Source organism: Dicentrarchus labrax, unplaced genomic scaffold (assembly GCF_905237075.1).
Source record: "Dicentrarchus labrax unplaced genomic scaffold, dlabrax2021, whole genome shotgun sequence".
Lineage (NCBI taxonomy): Eukaryota > Metazoa > Chordata > Actinopteri > Moronidae > Dicentrarchus > Dicentrarchus labrax.
The window spans coordinates 13815510-13822112 of record NW_026136720.1 but is presented as its reverse complement, the minus strand read 5'-3'; positions in this window follow the sequence as shown (position 1 = coordinate 13822112).

The window sequence follows — 6603 nt, the reverse complement described above, 5'->3', positions numbered from 1 at the left end:
TACTTTATAAGAATAGACAGCAAAAAAGTTATTTCAGTATATCTAGGATTTTTTATTGCAAGGGGAAGACAGTGTGGCAGCTAATAATAACCATTAGTACAACCTAACTCTCTGTAGCTGGAGGTTATGTGGACATGGAGTGTCCAGGAAGCTCAAGGACGGCTCACACTCCCAGATTAAACAACATTCACTCTCTGTCAAATGCCTAGCTCCCAAAACTGCCAAGCCAGAGGAAAATGAGCCCCCACACGACCCTTGCTGTGGATGACAGGATAAAACACAAGACAGTTGTGCCTGAAGGAGACCCAGGATAACGAAATAATCTTTAATCTCTGTCCCTTCAAGGCACTTTCAACACCTGTTATTCTTGATGGCATTGTGAGAGAGGGCAGCTCACAGATTCATTTTAAGCCTGGTAATTATTACACTAATTATTCACTTCGGTGTGGGGTGATTACCAGTCCTCGTTCAGGTGAATACTCGTCCGCTTGCACACCAGCTGAGGCCAGAGCAGCTCGGTGGAACAGTTGTTCCACTCCTTTTTCCCTTGCAGATATTTGACCTCTTGTCATGTTTGCAATCTGTACTTTGGGGGGAAGGGAGAAAAACAGCCAGAAACTTTTAATTGCTCAACAGAAGCAGGAGTGAAAAGCACAGGTTTGGCCATCTGTTCAGCCCACACCATCTCTTTAGCAAAGAAACTTCCCATTTAAACAGGTTGCATGGTTTCCACTAGCCTGTCTGATGGATCTACTGGGAGTTGTTGCCATGCCGTCCTACGTAACGATGAGACATTATTTCTCTTAAATTAATGAGTACCCATAGTATTTCTTCTCCTTTTCTCCTCCTCATCAATAATTAATGAATCAAGATATATTCTTTTCATTTAATGGGATGCATTTATAATCAGAGCTTGGGGGTCCAAAAGCCTTTAAGACAAATATTTCTGCTCTTTGACTAGATTTAATTCAATTAGTAGAAATACAACATCAAATACTATGCCCCCATTAACAGATCTTTCATGTTAAAAATGAGTATCATGAATATTGCATCTGTGGTCATATGAAAACAATTATTCTCTGATTCTGTGGAGATGCAAAAAACTAATTAAACTAAGTAATTTCCCAGGTAGTGGTGTGTTTTAGATCTGACAGAAATGAAATAACTGAGCTGTAATGTTCACATCATCACAGGCTGTTTTAATATGAAATGACACTTCACAGAACCCATTTAAACATGTAGCTAAATTATCAGATTATAGATTCTATACCCTTTATGTCTTCTCAATAATCAACATGCCTCTAAATTTTCTAGCATTTTGTGCTTAAAGAATAAGATTTCCAGTATTCTGTCTTGTTGTTATTGTCAACAAATCCAGGAAAAACCAAAGTCAACAGTGTGTTAGTTTATCTATCAATACTTACAGACTACTGTCTGTGGCCCACAGCCCCAAGTCACTTAATTTCTAATGAATGTTAGGAACGGATCACTTATTTTTAAAAGACTAAAAAAGAAAGCTGGACAATTTAGTTTTCAGCAACTGTTACTCAATCAGAATTAAATAGGTGTTTTTTGGGGGGACTATTTTCAGCTGCAGACTTGTTTTGCACTTGAGTTATTTTGGCACCAGAATAGTGTATGTGGGATTGACTCAAAATAAACTACAGTCCCAGTGCTAATTGTAATAAAGGACATTTGTTGACAATGACAATATCACCACACTAATCCTTTAAGCACACAATCTAAGACAGGAATCTAGAGTTTATGTAAAGGTTTGGATTTACATCGGTGTTAGGAATTGGAGCATAAAACATCCACAGGTAAGTGGTAAGTCAGTGCGAGGAAGGGAGATAGGCAGTAGGTGTATTTCACAAGATCTCACATTTTTCTTATTAAAAACATTGTACTGATTGACTTCGATCATAATGATCAACTGATTTACTCTATCAGACTGTTGATATAAAACATTTTATACATAAAAACTGTGAGTGGAAAAAAACAGTGTGATTTGAGATTGCTAACCTTGAAGAAACTCATTGAAAAAAAAAACCTTTTTAAAGTTAGAAAAACCAGTGAAAAGAAATGTAATTCTCTGCCAGGCCTCCTAAAGGTCAGGTTTCACTGTCTCTGGAAGCACAGCTGAAATATAAATGCTCTGTAACACCGTGTCTGCTGATTGCTTTACTCTCTAGGCAATGTCAATTTTGTGAAAGTACTTGCAGATTAAGTCGGCAGGACGTCAAGGGCCCTTGTAGAAGCTGCTATCTTGTCTTAGCGAAGGGTCCGAAAGCCCTTGTCTATTACTGGAGACACCCCAAGGACAGATGTTTTAGGCTTAGGGGGGTGATGGAGAATAATAGCACATTAGATTCCTAATGTCTCTCGGATGCAGGACTCGGGGGAGACGGAACTCCTGGGTAATCCAAATTCATCTCTCTCTCCCTCATTTCCTCCTATCTTTCTTCTTTTTCTTCGCTCTAACCAGAGTTGGGTCCTCTCTGCCTCTTGAGGTACTGAATCTTAGCCCGAAGCTACAAGCTGCACAGTCCATTCATCAAAAGCATGACCCTCTCTCCAGTGAGGGACAGGATGCTATGGACTAATGAACTCAGTGCATGGTACGAACGTATGTGTGTCATATCTCTGTCCACAGGGGAGGAATTCTTTACTTATTACAAACCATCACAGCACATAAAACACACCTGGATAATATTTCAATACAAAGAGAAGAATCCATCTCTGTCTAGTGTGCTTGACGTGTTGGATGTGAAATTATTCCTCTAAAAACAATATTAAAGGGTTATTTTTTTAGTTAATGTTACTGTTTGAAAAAGTACCTACAGGGACGGATGTTTTGTCACGCGATCTTTTGCCAACTTTTTTCCTACAAGGCCCTTCAGCCTGGTAAATATATTGCCATAAAGCTAATATGTAATGAACAGCACTGTGGTCGCATTCCCCTCTGGAGTTTTTTATTGTCATACATCATATGTAAATTGGGGATAAAGGGATATTCATTTTTTTGTCCCAGCATGAATGTTCGGTGTACTAAACACATGCTAGTGATATGAAATCCCTGCCCCCACCCCCCTCACCACCAGCATGGAGCCCCCACCCCCATCACCAACCCCAGGCCAAGGGTACACCTTGATGAGTGAAGAGGGAGGCTAATTCAGTCCTCAGGCTTAATTAATCCTATGTCTTATTTGATGAATGACTCCCCAATTGTGCTGTAAAAGTGGTATTTTTTTGTGGAGGGGGCTTGCAGAGCGGCGTGTTGACACGAAGCTAGGAGAAAGTCAAAGTCGGGACTTCCGAGAGTCTGGACTTGGGGCTTTGTTTGCAAAGTTGTTGTCCTCTGTGGACAGTTTAAGCCCTGTCCTCTGACGTCAGGCCAGCTGCAGAGAGTGATGGTGCGCTGCAGGGAACATGTGTTTATGGATTTCTCCTAGCTAAGATCACTATAGGAGTCCACCGCCTTTGTTTCACGCTGGGTTTGTCAGTTTTGACAAAAATGATTTGTTGTCTGTAAATACCCACAGTGCCCTGCAATGTTTTTTCTGTTTTACATGGATATCTGCCTCAGGGGGGCAACACATTACAATGATAAATCCCATGTTTGACTTTCTAATGAGAGGTGCCTAAACTATTGAACACCAACAGTTTTTCTTTATAATGAATCTAAATGTGACGCTAAATTGTTCAGTTATTTGATCAAGGTTAAAGTTGAATGTTTGAGGTGCCTGAGATAGGCCATATGTCTGACTTGAAAGTAAATACAGAACTTCATTGATCAGTATTACTGTTAGGCAGACCTCCAGCATAATATCATTATTGTTATGTGTACACTACTTTTTTTCTGTCTTGTAAACGTGCCTTCAGAGCATATGATATCAGTCTGCCCACAGATTCAGGACTCCTGCTTTTGCCTTGTTTAATATGAATCCCTTTGTCACAAAGGGTTCTGCTTTGAGTATGCATTGTCCTAACAGAGGTAGCACTTAAAACTAACGATGTCATAAATTTTTCTGGCTAATGTGGCAGGCGTTAGGGAGCTTTGGCGGGTGGGGTGAGGGTCTGGTGATTTGAGAGGAAGGATGATGAGATTCGGTGGCCTAGCCCAAGCAATGAACTTGATTAAACTAATCTCATCTCTATCAAAGCATCACTCTGATCCCCCTTGTCCCATTATTCATGGCAATGGGATAATTACACTGAGATGCATGGGGCCAGACAGATAGCACTGTGACACAGGCCTTCAGACCCTGGGCTATGCCTCCACTTCTATGTGGCCTGTTCATTTTAAACACAGATTAATTATGGTCAATGGGATGGTTCACATCTGTCACTCTTAGTGAGAAAAAATGGAAATGATTGCTGTCAAGATGATAAAGGATGTATATTAAGTCATCTTCTAGTTGGAGGTTCAATAGGGATGAATAAGATCAGCATTTTAATATTTGACATCAGCATTATGAGCGTCAGAATAATGTGGAAAAACAGCAGCAGCAGTGATAATATCAATACAGTCATTGTACCAGAAAACTCACAACCGCTGTCTCCAAAGCACATAGAGATAATGACAACTTTCTGCCTACCTACACCTGAACATACTGATAATGTGTGTGTATTATCTTCAGTGCTGAGGTTAGATGTCAGCAACTCTCAATTGATAATGCCACATTTAAATGTTTATATTTGCACATTTGGCAAAATATCAGTTTCTCCAGTCAGAGTGAAAACGACTATATTTCTCATATGGTTGGAAAAATATGAAACCAAGTATTACATCAAGTACAGCTCTTTAAAAAAACAAAAAACATGCACATTCGTGTTTTTATTTAATCCAATACCAAACTGTTACTTGTTTACTGTATGTAAAACTAGGTTTTAAAAGACAACAACATTTATTTAGTTTTATTGGATTTCAAACTTTATTTGGGGTCATTTTTGACCCGGAGCATGCAGAATGATAATATCTATGTTTATACTTATAAAGCATACTTCAATATATTAAACAAAAGTCCTGAGATTCTACTTACAAATATTTTCTTTTTCAAGTAAAATGTTTTTTAATTAATAACACATAAATAATTGATTAATGCAATATTTATGTAATCAACTCAGAGGTGTTTGTGGTACAACGCTAACGCCTACACACATCAGTAGTTTATACTGCGTGCAATCTTTTCAGGCACTTACATTTGCTTCCTCTGAGTGCCTTTTTTATTTATGGAGACTGTAATAAAAAATAAAAAAAACAAGTCAGGCCTTTTTCTTTAGTTCAAAATAAATAGAACCCCAAGCAGCTTAATTGCACAGAGTGTGTTTTAACAGGTTTTGTATCTTTATTTTATTTTCTGTTTGGATGACTGCATCAAACACATGAACGATTCATTTTTGTTCAGCAAAGCAGTAAGAGGTGATTTCAGTATTGGCCTGTCGGCTTGTAGGGTCTCCCAGTACACACACACACATACATACACACACAGACCCGCATACACACCCCAAGGGACTACTGGGGGACAACAGGGACTGATGAACAGACACGAGCAATAGACAACCAGCCAGTGTAATTATCTCCTGGAGTGGTCCGCCACGGTCAGAGCTGTGCGGCCCTCAGTGCTTGTCTGCAGGTTGTTTTTGCCACCACAGTGATTGGGTTTCTTGCTTCGTCTGCCCCAAGGATGTTTTTCTCCAGTTCAGTCTTTCAACTCTGTCCCCGAGGACTAACATCAAGTCACTGACAACTGACCATACCACTTGAAACTAACAAGATTATTTGGTTGCACAGTGTTCTAGCTTTTACTTTCTTTCTTATTTAAAGTCTCCGTTACCTGAGAAGAACACATTGTTTTGTTGTTAGTTTGTGGTTAGAATACAGATGTTCCACAAACAACACATGACTATGTGACTGTAAAATAAAGGTTTATTACAATAAACAGGCCATGCCCAGATGTGTGCCGACACGTTTATTTTCTTATTCAGGGGTTTATGTATTGAATTAAAAGTGCATATTAATTAACCCCCCTCTCTTTGTGCAGTAATTCTTCATTTGGATTTGGTCCAACGCAGTAAACATGCTCTCAGATGCAAATGTTTATTGCTGTGTTGTTTGTAATAGTCACCTTTCATTGAACCAGCATTTTACATGCTCTGACACAACAGTTACAGATTGCAAATTAGGAATATTTTCCTTAGATACAGGAAGTGGAACAACCCTTATGATACAACCTGTGTCTTATTTTTCATAGTTTGTCTTTTGTTCATTTTACTTACCGCTTCAGTCCCCTTATGGATATAAAATTATTTTCAGACAAAAGAAATATACAAAACTGGAGGAATATTCTCACAAAACCATCTAATTTTTTATTATTCTTCGATATTGATCTATGGTTTTCCTTTTCCAGCTCAAATGATGTCATGGTAACCAGAGTTGTGGACATACACAAGAACATAAAGCTCTAGAAATCGCTGACACATCCTCTTCTGCACTTCTTGCTTAACTTTGTTAGAGCTGGCATAGTCACCCAGTGTCCTCACACTAATAATTTACATTTGTTTGATATTCTGCTATTACTGTGTTAATGTTTCTATTTTTAA